At 45.8% G+C, this 13293-nt stretch overlaps 1 protein-coding gene and 1 pseudogene across 1 annotated transcript in view; both read right to left on the bottom strand.

Annotated features, from left to right (window-relative positions):
* The window catches only part of LOC124795750, a 547126-nt gene that overhangs the window by 411302 nt on the left and 122531 nt on the right, over positions 1-13293 (bottom strand). The gene's annotated exons all lie outside the window — the stretch shown is intronic.
* On the bottom strand, positions 429-546 carry LOC124796614 (annotated as a pseudogene).

Genomic DNA, 13293 nt, shown 5'->3' with positions numbered 1-13293 from the left:
TATATAAGACAGAAAGTGTTTGGCGTAAATCGGTTGCTGCTGCTAGAATGGCAGGTTATCACGATACAAGTGAGTTTGAACGTGCTGTTATAGTTGGCGCACGAGCGATGGGACACAGCATCTCCGAGGTAGCGATGCAGTGCGGATTTTCCCGTACGACCATTTCACGAGTGTACCGTGAACATCAGGAATCCGGTAAAATTTCAGATCTCGGACATCGCTCTCCACCCGAAAAGGTCACGAAGGCTAACCGGACCGACCGACCACCGTGTCATCCTCAGACTACAGGCGTCACTGGATGCGGATGTGGAGGGGCATGTGGTCAGCACACCGCTCTCCGGCCGCATGTCAGTTTCCGAGACCGGAGCTGCCACTTCTCGATAAATTAGCTCCTCAGTTTGCTTCACAAGGGCTGAGTGCACCCTGCTTGCCAACAGCGCTGGGCACACCGGATGGTCACCCATCCAAGTACTAGCCCAGCCCGACAGCGCTTAACTTCGGTGATCTGACAGGAACCGGTGTTACCACTGCGGCAAGGCCGTTGGCTCCGACATCACTGCAGCCGGAAAAAAGATCCTGCAAGAACGGGACCAACGACGACTGAAGAGAATCGTTCAACGTGACAGAAGTGCAACTCTTCCGCAAATTGCTGCAGATTTCAATGCTGGGCCATCAACAAGAGTCAGCGTGCGAATCATTAAACGAAACATCATCGATATGGGCTTTCGGAATGCCTATTCTTGTACCCTTGATGACTGCACGACGCCTCGCCTGGACCATTCAGCAACGACATTGCATTGTTGATGACTGGAAACATGTTGCCTGGTCAGAGGAGTCTCGTTTCAAATTGTATCGAGCCGATGGACGTGCGCAGGTATGGAGACAACCTCATGAATCCATGGACCCTGCATGTCAGTAGGGGGCTGCTCAAGCTGGTGGAGGCTCTGTAATGGTTTGGGCCGGCCGAAGTGGCCGTGCGGTTAAAGGCGCTGCAGTCTGGAACCGCGAGACCGCTACGGTCGCAGGTTCGAATCCTGCCTTGGGCATGGATGTTTGTGATGTCCTTAGGTTAGTTAGGTTTAACTAGTTCTAAGTTCTAGGGGACTAATGACCTCAGCAGTTGAGTCCCATAGTGCTCAGAGCCATTTGAACCATTTGTAATGGTTTGGGGCGTGTGCAGTTGTAGTGACATGGGACCCCTGATACGTCTAGATACGACTCTGCAAGGTGACACGTACGTAAGCATCCTGTCTGATCACCTGCATCCAATGAGGTCCATTGTGCATTCCGCCGGCCGGGGTGGCCGAGCGGTTCTAGGCGCTAGAGTCTGGAACCGCGCGACTGCTACGGTCGCAGGTTCGAAACCTGCCTCGGGCATGGATGTGTGTGATGTCCTTAGGTTAGTTAGGTTTAAGTAGTTCTAAGTTCTAGGGGACTGATGACCTTAGAAGTTAAGTCCCATAGTGCTCAGAGCCATTGTGCATTCCGACGGACTTGGGCAATTAAAGCAGGACAATGCGACACCCCATACATCCAAAATTGCTACAGAGTGGGTCCAGGAACACTCTTCTAAGTTTAAACACTTCCGCTGGCCACCAAACTCTCCAGGCATGAACATTGTTGAGCATATCCGGGACACGCCTTGCAACGTGCTGTTCAGAAGAAATCTTACGGTTTTATGGACAGATCTGCAAGATTCGTGGTGTCATTTCCCTCCAGCCCTACTTCAAATATTAGTCGAATCCTTCCCACCTCGTGTTGCGGCATTTCTGCGTGCTCGAGGGGGCCATACACGGTATTAGGCAGATGTTCCAGATTTTTTTGACTCTTCGGTATATATCACAGCCAACAACAGTATAAGAAATGTAATTTGTAATTCTGTCACGCACGCCACAGGACTTGGTAGAGCATTTGAACGGAATTGATAGCACCTTCAAAAGAGATTACGCTGAGGCAACAAAAGTCGTGGGATAGCGATATGCACATATGCAGATGGCTGTAGTATAGCGCACACAAGGTATAGAAGCGCGGTGCATTGGCAGATCTGTCATTTTTATCCAGGTGATTCATGTGAAAAGATTCCCGACGTGAATATGGCCGCACGACGGGAACTAACAGGCTTTGAACACAGCATGCCACTTGGAGCTAGACTCATGGGACAAAATGGTTCAAATGGCTCTAAGCACTATGGGAGTTAACATCTGAGGTCATCAGTCCCCTGGACTTAGAACTACTTAAACCTAAGGATATCACACACATCCATACCCGAGGCATGATTCGAACCTGCGACCGTAGCAGCAGCGCCGCTCCGAACTGAAGCGCCTGGAGCCGCTCGGCCATTCCGACGGGCGACTCATGGGACATTTCGGAAATCATTAGGGAATTTCATATTCCGAGATCCACAGCGTCAAGAGTGTGCCGAGGATTCATTTCAGGCATTACTTTTCACCACGGACAGCGCTGTGACCCACAGCATTCACTTAACGTCCGAGTGCAGCGGAATTTGCGCACAGTTGCCTGTGCTAACAGACAAGCAACGTTTTATGAAATAAACACATAAATCAATTTGGGACGTATAACGAATGTATCCGTTTGAATAGTGCGGCGAAATTTGGCGTTAATGGGCTATGGCAGCAGACGACCGACGCGAGTGCCTCTGCCTCTGCTGAGCTCGTGATCACATCGGTTGCGCTCTACATGACTGGGAAACCGTGGTCTGGTCAGATGAATCCCGATTTCAGCTGGTAAGAGCTGATGGTAGGATTCGAGTGTGGCGCAGACTCCACCACACCCAAGTATGTCAATAAGGCGTTGTGTAAGCTGGTGGTGGTTCTATAATGGTGTGGGCTGTGTGTGCATGGAATGGACTGGTCCTCTGGTCCAAGTAAACCGATAGTTGACTAGAAACGGTTAAGGAACATCCACTAAATACTTGAGGCTTCCTTTTTTAAAATTAGGATTTCCTGTGTCCCTCGGTGGCGAAAAGTGACGGGTCACCGCCCCCTCCCCCTCCCCTACACCATTTACCGAAGTAGAATTTCCAGTCATGGGTGCAGACCAGCGGGAAGAGAGAGACAGGGATTCAATAAAATGAAATAAAAAAGTATTTCGTCATTTATTTCAACATAAATTTATAATGTAGCAACAGTTATTAACCATTTAAAACAACCCAAAAACATATTTAATAACAGAAGTTAGAAAATTCTTGTTTAATTAATATATTTTACTCACCTCTCTTTAAAAAAAATACGTTATTTGTCTCTAAAAAGTTGGCAGCCTTAGTCATGGTTCATGAATGACCGAAAAGGCTGGAAAAGTAGGTAAATGAAATTACTCAAACCGGGAGACTGAGTGAAAACATTCATATAATTGCCGTAAATGTCACATCAAGCAAAACCAATCAAACCCGGAGAGTGAGTGAAAACATTCATGGGCCGAGTGGCTAGTCATTCCGTATTTCAGTTGGCTATAGAGACCTGCCGAACTAAGGAACCATCGACCAGCCACTCGCTTGTTAAAATCCGTCGGTTGTCCAATCACTAGCGCCAAGTGCTGAAGGCTCACTGTGTCTCATTTACTCAGTGGCCCAACGACTCCTTTGGCAACCCGTCTTCGTGTGGAAATGTACTAAACTCGTTGGCGACAAACACATCCGATCTCGACTTTTCAGGCTTTCCCTACAGATCTGTCGCAATATTCTTCTCGGATTTGTCGCCGGATAACGGTGTGCAAGACCCACAACATTTCATCGGCACAAACTGTTGCGACGTCTTCAGGTGGTGGTACTTCCTGTAAACACTGCTGGATGACACCACTGGTGACTGTTCAAACAAATTTCGGGCTTGCAGCCGGTCGTCGTTCAATTGTTCGCACGATATTTCAACTGGGCACCTGCCAGTCATCTTCAGGTGAGCCGTCGCAGTCTTCGTCAATTCGCCGGGAAAATTTTAAAATTCACACCACTGGTGATAATCGTGAGGCGGCGATGAAATTTATCAGGCCAGGAGCAGGAATTACGGCGCGCTTATAGTTCACCCTTCCCCCCTTCCCCTCCCCACTCCCCATCCCCCTCCCTCCCTCCCACCCTCCCTCCCTCCCTCCCTCCCTCCCCCTCTGTTACCAGAAGCCTAGAGGGTGGTCTTCCGCACATGCGCTGACTGTGCTGCAGAGCGGTCCAGAGGTTAAAAGCTAAATTAAATGTCTGCAGTGCGCTGCGTCGAGTCAAACATCGAAGGATTCTGCTTCTCCCGTTTAAATTTAATGATAGCCAGTGCTGGATTCCAGGCAGTAGCTAGTTGAAATCCCACATCTCTGTTGATAAGATTGTCCGCTGCACAGATTCGTTTGGCCTCCTTGAATACATAATTCCAGAATGATAATGCTGAAGATAAAACTTCAGTCTTCTCGTAAAACATGGCTGCTGTGGTCATCAGTCCCCTAGAACTTAGAACTACTTAAACCTAACTAATCTAAGGACACCACACACACCCATGCCCGAGGCAGGATTCGAACCTGCGACCGTAGCACGTAAAACATGCGATGTCTTGTATTCAGGCAATGCTTCGCTACCTCTGAGTATTATGTTGACCCCGGCGGGTAAGGCGATTGTGTTCAACACAATGTTCTTGCACGGTGCGACTTGTCTGTCGAATATAAGATTTCTCACACTAGAATGAGGTCTTACAAACGTCACGTTTTGTAAGGCCAAGATCGTCTCTGACTGAACACAACAAATTCCTCAATTTTTCGGCTGTTCGAAAATCGCACTTGATGTTGTGTCTCTCGGGGATTCTTCCTATTCTTAAAATACGGCAAGAAAACCGTAGCAGTTGGTGCCTCACCATCTTCATTTACGTCCCTACACTCAACTCGCTTTGTTCGGAACGCGTTGCGTATGTGTTTATCAGATAAATATAGCGAGTCCCGACCTGAACCCAATAGGACACCATTGGAATAAGCTAGAGTGTTCTAAGCAGATCTCAAGCCATCATAAAGGGGAAGGTTGAACACACCCAGTATTAACACTTTGCCGTCCACACGTCTCATACAAATAGATTCGCTTGGCGCCGGCAGCGCTAATTCGCATTACTTGGCTTGTCGCCGGCCGTTCTTGACATTATCGGGAGATTATAAATTGTTTAGTGTTACTAATCTCATCATTAGTTCTCTTAAGTTTTAACCCTGTTCCCCTACTTTCATGAAATTTCGAAGATATACAGCCGGCCGAAGTGGCCGTGCGGTTAAAGGCGCTGCAGTCTGGAACCGCAAGACCGCTACGGTCGCAGGTTCGAATCCTGCCTCGGGCATGGATGTTTGTGATGTCCTTAGGTTAGTTAGGTTTAACTAGTTCTAAGTTCTAGGGGACTAATGACCTCAGCAGTTGAGTCCCATAGTGCTCAGAGCCATTTGAACCATTTTTGAAGATATACATACGTAAATAAACACAAAATTTGTTTGTTTCAAATATTTGTTTATTTAAACTTTTTGGAAAAATAATCAGTTACAAATTGCACTTTCAAAAGCCAGTCGGAATTATCCGGTTTATTGTTGTTGTCGAAAAAATGTAAAAATAATAATATTTGTCTAAATCGGTTGTGGGACATCGTTTTGCGAAACATCAGTGTGTTTATCAACGGATTCGTTGACCAATAATCGTCGATCCTTACTTTTTTACAATGCCCATAATGATAGCAAGCCCAAACCGTTTTCTAAGTTCGGGACCCGTAACACTGACAAATCTGGCAATATGTATTTACCCAGTTTTCTTCTATTGCAATTTTGACTGTAGTACTTGTTCGTTTCGTCGCTAATATATTCAAATAGAACGTTCCCACTATATAATTCGACGATATCCTCGGCGCTCTGTGTATCTGTGAGAAATACGTTTGGACCTAGAAATCCTTCAGATTTATTATTGGTCCTCGGTAAATCGAAGTCTGCCCACTGTGCACTGTCGTCTTCGCCTGATTCACTGAATCAGTTGACAACAGTAGCGTTCGCCGAATTCTTCTTGGACGTATTTCACTATCTTCCGAAGATTCTGCTTAACTTTCATTTTCTTCGATATCCAATGTCTTCTTCCCAATCGGCCAAGTCGTCCGGAACGTCAAAGTCGTCCGCGCATTCATCGTACATAATCATATCGTCTCTTTCGTCTGCCATGATGGAAGGGCACAAGTACTTCTAAAAACAAAAAAAATGTTGACGCGTGCAACTTATCGTTACCTAAACAAAACACCAACAGAGTGCAAAAGATACTGAAGTGCTTTCGCCGAACACTGCGCGATACTATGCTCACGACACCACTGTGGTGTCGCCGGCCATTGACTGCTACTCGTATTTCGCGCACGACACCACTGTGCTGTCACCGGACGGCGGAGTGTTAATGTCCACCAACAGATGTCGGGATACTTTTGATCAGGTAGTGTACGCACGGTGTCTCGTCTATGGCTGCCATCTATTTGAGTAATATTCAAGTATGGGCTGTAGAAGTCTTTGTGTGCAATCTCTTCTGAGGACAAACTGTGTTACCCATTACCCTACCAATAAATCGTAGTCCGCCATTCGCTTCACCTACAACTGAGCCAGCGTGGTGGTTGCTCTTTATATCTATGCACACTGTTACTTCCAACTGTTTGTATCACACGACTGGCTCTAATCCTATAGCCAAAGGATACCACGGCTTAACGCTCCGTGAGGTGAAGAATTTTGCAAGGCTTTTCATTAGGAGCTAGTTGTGAATCTTCATATCAGGCTGATATTTTATCAACCTCGATATTATTGTAAATTTTACCCTCAAGAAATTACTCGTAGCTGACTATACCATCTGATAAAAGCCTGATACAGCAGGTAATGTTATCCTCTGATTCATTAATGTGCAGCATGAAGATCAACATTTCTATCATTCTCCTGAGGCCAGCACAGGTTTGAGAACATTTTCCCAAGAAAGTCAAATATCATTTGCCCTCCCCCCTTTCTCCCTTCCTCCCTCCTTCGTACATTACTTGTCGTTCTTTAGGCTCTTGGTAAGACCTTTTAAAATAAATCTAAATCTACTGAGTGAGAAATCGGTTGTTTTCGCTACTAATTGTGACACACCATGTGCAAAAATTTGCACTAGCTTATGTCGCTTGGGCCTTAAGCCGGACCTGCTCGGGCACACAGGATTTTAGTTCAGAGCCTGTGGAAGAATCTCCATCCACAACAATGTCCTGCGTCCTCCTCGTCAGGAAATCTTCGGTCCGGTTGGGAACATGTTTAGGTATCCTATAGAAAGACATTTTCTGTAGAAGGCGACAATTTGGTACTCAAACAAATGCACTTGTTTTCCCTGTACCTATGTCACCTGGAAAGTGTGAAGGAGGTACGCCGAGTTTCGCATGATTTCGGTTTTAGAATGCATGCTGTTTTGCAAGGAAATGCTTATTTTGTTCCAAGTACAGGGTGGTTACAATCAAACTTTTGCTATTTGAGAGCGCCCCCATGAAAAACAAGCGATCACAGGCCGGTTAAACATTATGGAAACACTTGTAAGAACATGCAGAAGAACTACACCATTGAAAGAAACATATCTTAATTTCCACATGAGAGAGTAACATTTGTTAATTGTGTATCATATTTACGCAGAAGGTTACAAACGTTGCTCAATGTGACGGCCATATACATCCAAAACAGTCTGGAACCGCACTAGAGATAGCACTTCACAAATTTGCGGAACAATTTTTGAACGATGGACCATGGAACGTTCAGCTGTCGTGACTTAGCTCTTGTAGTGCTTGAAGACCGCTCATTACGTCCAATATTATCAGCCATGGCAACAACTATTTCTTCAACAATTTGTGGTGCAACCGAGCATCGGTCTCTCCCAGGAGAAGTTCCCAAATCGCGAGTTAACTCTAACTTTGGAGCAATGTGTTTTAACCACAGTGCGGAAAGAGGACATCTCCGTATTCCCTTAATGCGTCGACACTCACGTAGAGTAGCAGCAGTATTGCTGTTCTTTTGATAAAACAGCTTTACTAGTAAAGCCCTGCTCAACTTGTTAAGACCCGCGTTGACTCTCTGCAACAGCAGTGCACACTGATGCTTGTGTTTCAACACTACATCACCTACCGGCAAGTCATGACACTAACACTACTAACAACGCAAATCCTGCAGCACACTGGCTAGAAATCTTTCCTATAAAGTTGGGCGCCTATACGGTAAATACACTACTAGCCATTAAAATTGCTACACCACGAAGACGACGGGCTACAGACGCGAAAATTAACTGACAGGAAGAAGATGATGCTGTGATATGCAAATGATTAGCTTTTCAGAACATTCACACAAGGTTGGCGCCAGTGGCGACACCTATAACGTGCTGACATGAGGAAAGTTTCCAACCGATTTCTCATACACAAACAGCAGTTGACCGGCGTTGCCCGCTGAAACGTTGTTGTGATGCCTCGTGTAAGGAGAAGAAATGCATACCATCACGTTTCCGACTTTGATAAAGGACGGATTGTAGCCTATCGCGATTGCGGTTTATCGTATCGCGACATTGCTGCTCGCGTTGGTCGAGATCCAATGACTGTTAGCAGAATATGGAATCGGCGGGTTCAGGAGGGTAATACAGAACGCCGTGCTGAATCCCAACGGACTCGTATCACTAGCAGTCGAGGTGACAGGCATCTTATCCGCTTGGCTGTAACGGATCGTGCAGCCACTTCGCGATCCCGGAGTCAACAGATGGGGACGTTTGCAAGACAACAACTATCTGCACGAACAGTTCGACGACGTTTGCAGCAGCATGGACTATCAGCTCGGAGACCGTGGCTGCGGTTACCCTTGACGCTGCATCACAGACAGGAGCGCCTGCGATGGTGTACTCAACGACGAACCTGGGTGCACGAATGGCAAAACGTTGTTTTTTCTGATGACTCCAGGTTCTGTTTACAGTATCATGATGGTTGCTTCCGTGTTTGGCGACATCGCGGTGAACGCACATTGGAAGCGTGTACTCGTCATCGCCATACTGGCGTACCACCCGGCGTGATGGTATGGGGTGCCATTCGTTACACGTCTCGGTCACCTCAAGTTCGCATTGACGGCACTATGAACAGTGGTCGTTACATTTCAGATGTGTTACGACCCGTGGCTCTACCCTTCATTCGATCCCTGCGAAACCCTACATTTCAGCAGGATAATGCACGATCATATGTTGCAGGTCCTGTATGGGCCTTTCTGGAATAGAAAATGTTCGACTGCTGCCCTGGCCAGCACATTCTCCAGATCTCTCACCAATTGATAACGTCTGGTCAATGGTGGCCGAGCAACTGGTTCGTCACAATACACCAGTCACTACTCTCGGTGAACTGTGGTATCGTGTTGAAGCTGCATGGGCAGCTCTACCTGTACACGCCATCCAAGCTCTGTTTGACTCTGTGCCCGGGCGTATCAAGGCCGTTATTACGGCCAGAGATGGTTCTTCTGGGTACTGATTTCTCAGGATCTATGCACGCAAACTGCGTGAAAATGTAATCACATGTCAGTTCTAGAATAATATATTTGTCCAATGAATACCCGTTTATCACCTGCATTTCTTCTCGGTCTAGCAATTTTAATTTCCAGTAGTGTAGTTCTCCGTCTACACTGGCTCAGGTAGCGGAAGTTTAATTATGACCACCCTGTAGTTCAATGATGTTTGAATGAGAATACTATCAGATGCCTTTAATTCAGCTGCTAGAGAGTGTAAGTTGCTCAAAACAAAGTGTTCACAAAATTCTGTTACGTGTATAGATATCGTGGATGTTTCCTACGAACGAGAAGAGATGAGCGCAGTGGCGCAGAGTTATACAGACGGCTGCTCTCAGCTACGGTTATCAGTTCACTTGGGGCGACGTCAGCGGATGGCCGAGTTCCTGCTTGCTGGTACCCGCGGGAGCGCGCCCAACACCCGTCGCCGCAGCTGAGCCCATGCGCCGTGACCTCGCGGGTGCCTGCAGTTTACCCGTGGCACTCGGCCAAATACGGCTCCGCCCCAGCCTGCTTCGCCTTCACTGCGAGATACCTGCAACTGCGTCTACGTCTCTACTCTGAAGAATTGTACTTCTGGTACCTCTGCCAAAGCCGGCCGCCGTGGCCGAGTGGTTCTAGGCGCTTCAATCTGGAAGCGCGCTACTGCTACGGTCGCAGGTTCGTTTCCTCCCTCGGGTATGGGTGTGTTTGATGTCCATAGGTTAGTTAGGTTTAAGTAGTTCTAATTCTTGGGGACGGATGACCTCAGATATTGAGTCCCGTAGTGCTTAGAGTTATTTGAACCTCTGCCAAATCTCCCCGTTCCTGGATTCTTCGAATGAATCTCAGTCTGACATCTGCTTCTGTGCCAAATACTTTTGTGTGCGCTTTCCACGTCAGTTTCCTTCGGACTGCCACTCGTACAGGCCTTACTCTTTCCAGGTCTTGTCAAGAACTTAATCGAATTGAAGGGGTTATCCTGTTTATTTATGAGCACTCCGTTAGATTTATTTACTTTAAGGACTTTAAGGACAGGTGAAATACCCTCAGACCTCAAGAAGAATATAATAATTCCAATCCCAAAGAAAACAGGTGTTGACAGCTGTGAAAATTACCAAACTGTCAATCAGTTTAATAAGCCACGGCTGCAAAATACTAACGCGTATTCTTTACAGACGAATGGAAAAACTGGTAGAAGCCGACCTCGGGGAAGATCAGTTTGGATTCCTTAGAAATGTTGCAACACGTGAGGCAATACTGACCTTACGTCTTATCTTAGAAAATAGATTAAGGAAAGGCAAACCTACGTTTCTAGCATTTGTAGGCTTAGAGAAAGCTTTTGACAATGTTGACTGGAATACTCTCTTTCAAATTCTAAAGGTGGCAGGTGTAAAATACAGGGAGCGAAAGGCTATTTGCAATTTGTACAGAAACCAGATGGCAGTTATAAAGAGTCAAGGGGTATGAAAGGGAAGCAGTGGTTGGGAAGGGAGTGAGACAGGCTTGTAGCCTATCCCCAATGTTATTCAATCTGTATATTGAGCAAGTAGTGAAGGAAACAAAAGAAAAATTTGGTGTAGGTATTGAAATCCATGAAGAAGAAATAAAAACTTTGAGGTTCGCCGATGACATTGTAATTCTGTCAGAGACAGCAAAGGACTTGGAAGAGCAGTTGAACGGAATGTAAAGTGTTGGCTCTGAGCACTATGGGACTCAACTGCTGTGATCATAAGTCCCCTAGAACTTAGAACCACTTAAACCTAACTAACCTAAGAACATCACACACATCCATGCCCGAGGCAGGATTCGAACCTGCGACCGTAGCGGTCGTGCGGTTCCAGACTGCAGCGCCTTTAACCGCTCGGCCACTCCGGCCGGCATGTAAAGTGTCTTGAAAGGAGGATATAAGATGGAACATCAACAAAAGCAAAACGAGGATAATGGAATGTAGTCAAATTAAGTCTGATGATGCTGAGGGAATTAGATTAGGAAATGAGACACTTAAAGTAGTAAAGAAGTTTTGCTATTTGGGGAGCAAAATAACTGATGATGGTCGAAGTAGAGAGGATATAAAATGTAGACTGGCAATGGCAAGGAAAGCGTTTCTGAAGAAGAGAAATTTGTTAACATCGAGAATAGATTTCAATGTCAGGAAGTCGTTTCTGAAAGTATTTGTATGGAGTGTAGCCATGTATGGAAGTGAAACATGGACGATAAATAGTTTAGACAAGAAGAGAATAGAAGCTTTTTAAATGTGGTGCTACAGAAGGATGCTGAAGATTAGATGGGTAGATCACATAATTAATGAGGAGGTATTGAATAGAATTGGGGAGAAGAGGAGTTTGTGGCACAACTTGACTAGAAGAAGGGACCGGTTGGTAGGACTTGTTCTGAGGCATCATGGGATCACAAATTAAGCATTGGAGGGCAGTGTGGAGTGTAAAAATCGTAGAGGGAGACCAAGAGATGAATACACTAAGCAGATTCAGAAGGATGTAGGTTGCAGTGAGTACTGGGAGATGAAGAAGCTTGCACAGGATAGAGTAGCATGGAGAGCTGCATCAAACCAGTCACAGCACTGAAGACCACAACAACAACAACGATTTAATGCCAGCGCCTTGTGAGTTAACGATCATTGCGCTCTCATTTAAGTATATGGCCGAAAGAGTCATACTTCAGGAATTGTGAAACGAACCCTATCGTCCAGGTCCGTGTGCCACAAAGAGCGCAGATTCGCCACGAGATGGGGAAATTCTCAGGCGTCTATTGTCGCTGAATGAGGCCTAAGCGCTGTAGTGTGCGAGTGGGACAGACGAGTACCTACATCATAGGTAAACTGCACTGTCCGCTTTCGCGTCTGCACCAACAGTCTATCTGCCCGTTCCCGGCTGCGTTTCCCTCGCGCCGACCATCCTCGCTCAACTGACTAGGGCAGTTCCCTTTCCTTAAACCGTCCATCGATCGTTAAGATCGGCCAAAGCATTCAGATGTTAGCATTCAGGTCTTTGTTACAAAACTAGTTGATTTTACTTTGACAGTAAATCCTAAACTATTAAAGATATGATCAATATTCAAGTTTTATTGGGATCAACATGAAAATTTATGGAGGATGGCAGATTAAAATTTCTGTGGCTTGATTCCCTGCATTACTACAGAATTTATGGCCGATCTTAGGTCCGCCATATTTAACACTGCTATGTCTCTCTGGCCACAAATTAAGTACTGTTACGAAAGTCAAGTTGGGAATCATATCAACAGCTAGGAAGTGAATCATTTTATTCTGTTATCGTTTTCGATCGACAAGATCGTTCTCAAGTTACAAACCTCATCTCAGCGTTGTTATGTATTGATCATGTATTGCAATTTGTTCACAAATTCCTGAACAAATCTCAGGGTGGTGCATGGAGCGGAGGAAGCCCAGTTTTCCCTGCAAGTGACGTCGAAATAACGTGTATCTGTCCTCCACCGAGTTTTCCGGAGGTAAGGACCCTCGGGAATGGCGACATACTCCGAAATAAGGAGCCAGATATTTGTAACAAGCAAGAATACAAATGTAATTGCTGTCCATTTGACCTGCAAAAGTTTAAGCTTTATTATTTTTAGGTCCTTGTCTAAACACACTCTCGGATATCACCATACACTCGAAAAAAAACAGCCAATTTTTTGTGAGAAGCAAGAGTACAATTGTCATTATTGCTCGTTTCATTCACAACAATTCAATCTTTCGTTTTTTAATCAGACTGATGTCACAGAATAGACTAAACTCGCTCCCAAGAGAGACCGCTCTTATATGTA

This window comes from Schistocerca piceifrons, chromosome 4 (genome assembly GCF_021461385.2).
Source record: "Schistocerca piceifrons isolate TAMUIC-IGC-003096 chromosome 4, iqSchPice1.1, whole genome shotgun sequence".
NCBI classification, from domain to species: Eukaryota; Metazoa; Arthropoda; class Insecta; order Orthoptera; family Acrididae; genus Schistocerca; species Schistocerca piceifrons.
Note: the sequence above shows the minus strand (reverse complement) of the source record. Positions and strands in the feature narration are given on the sequence as shown.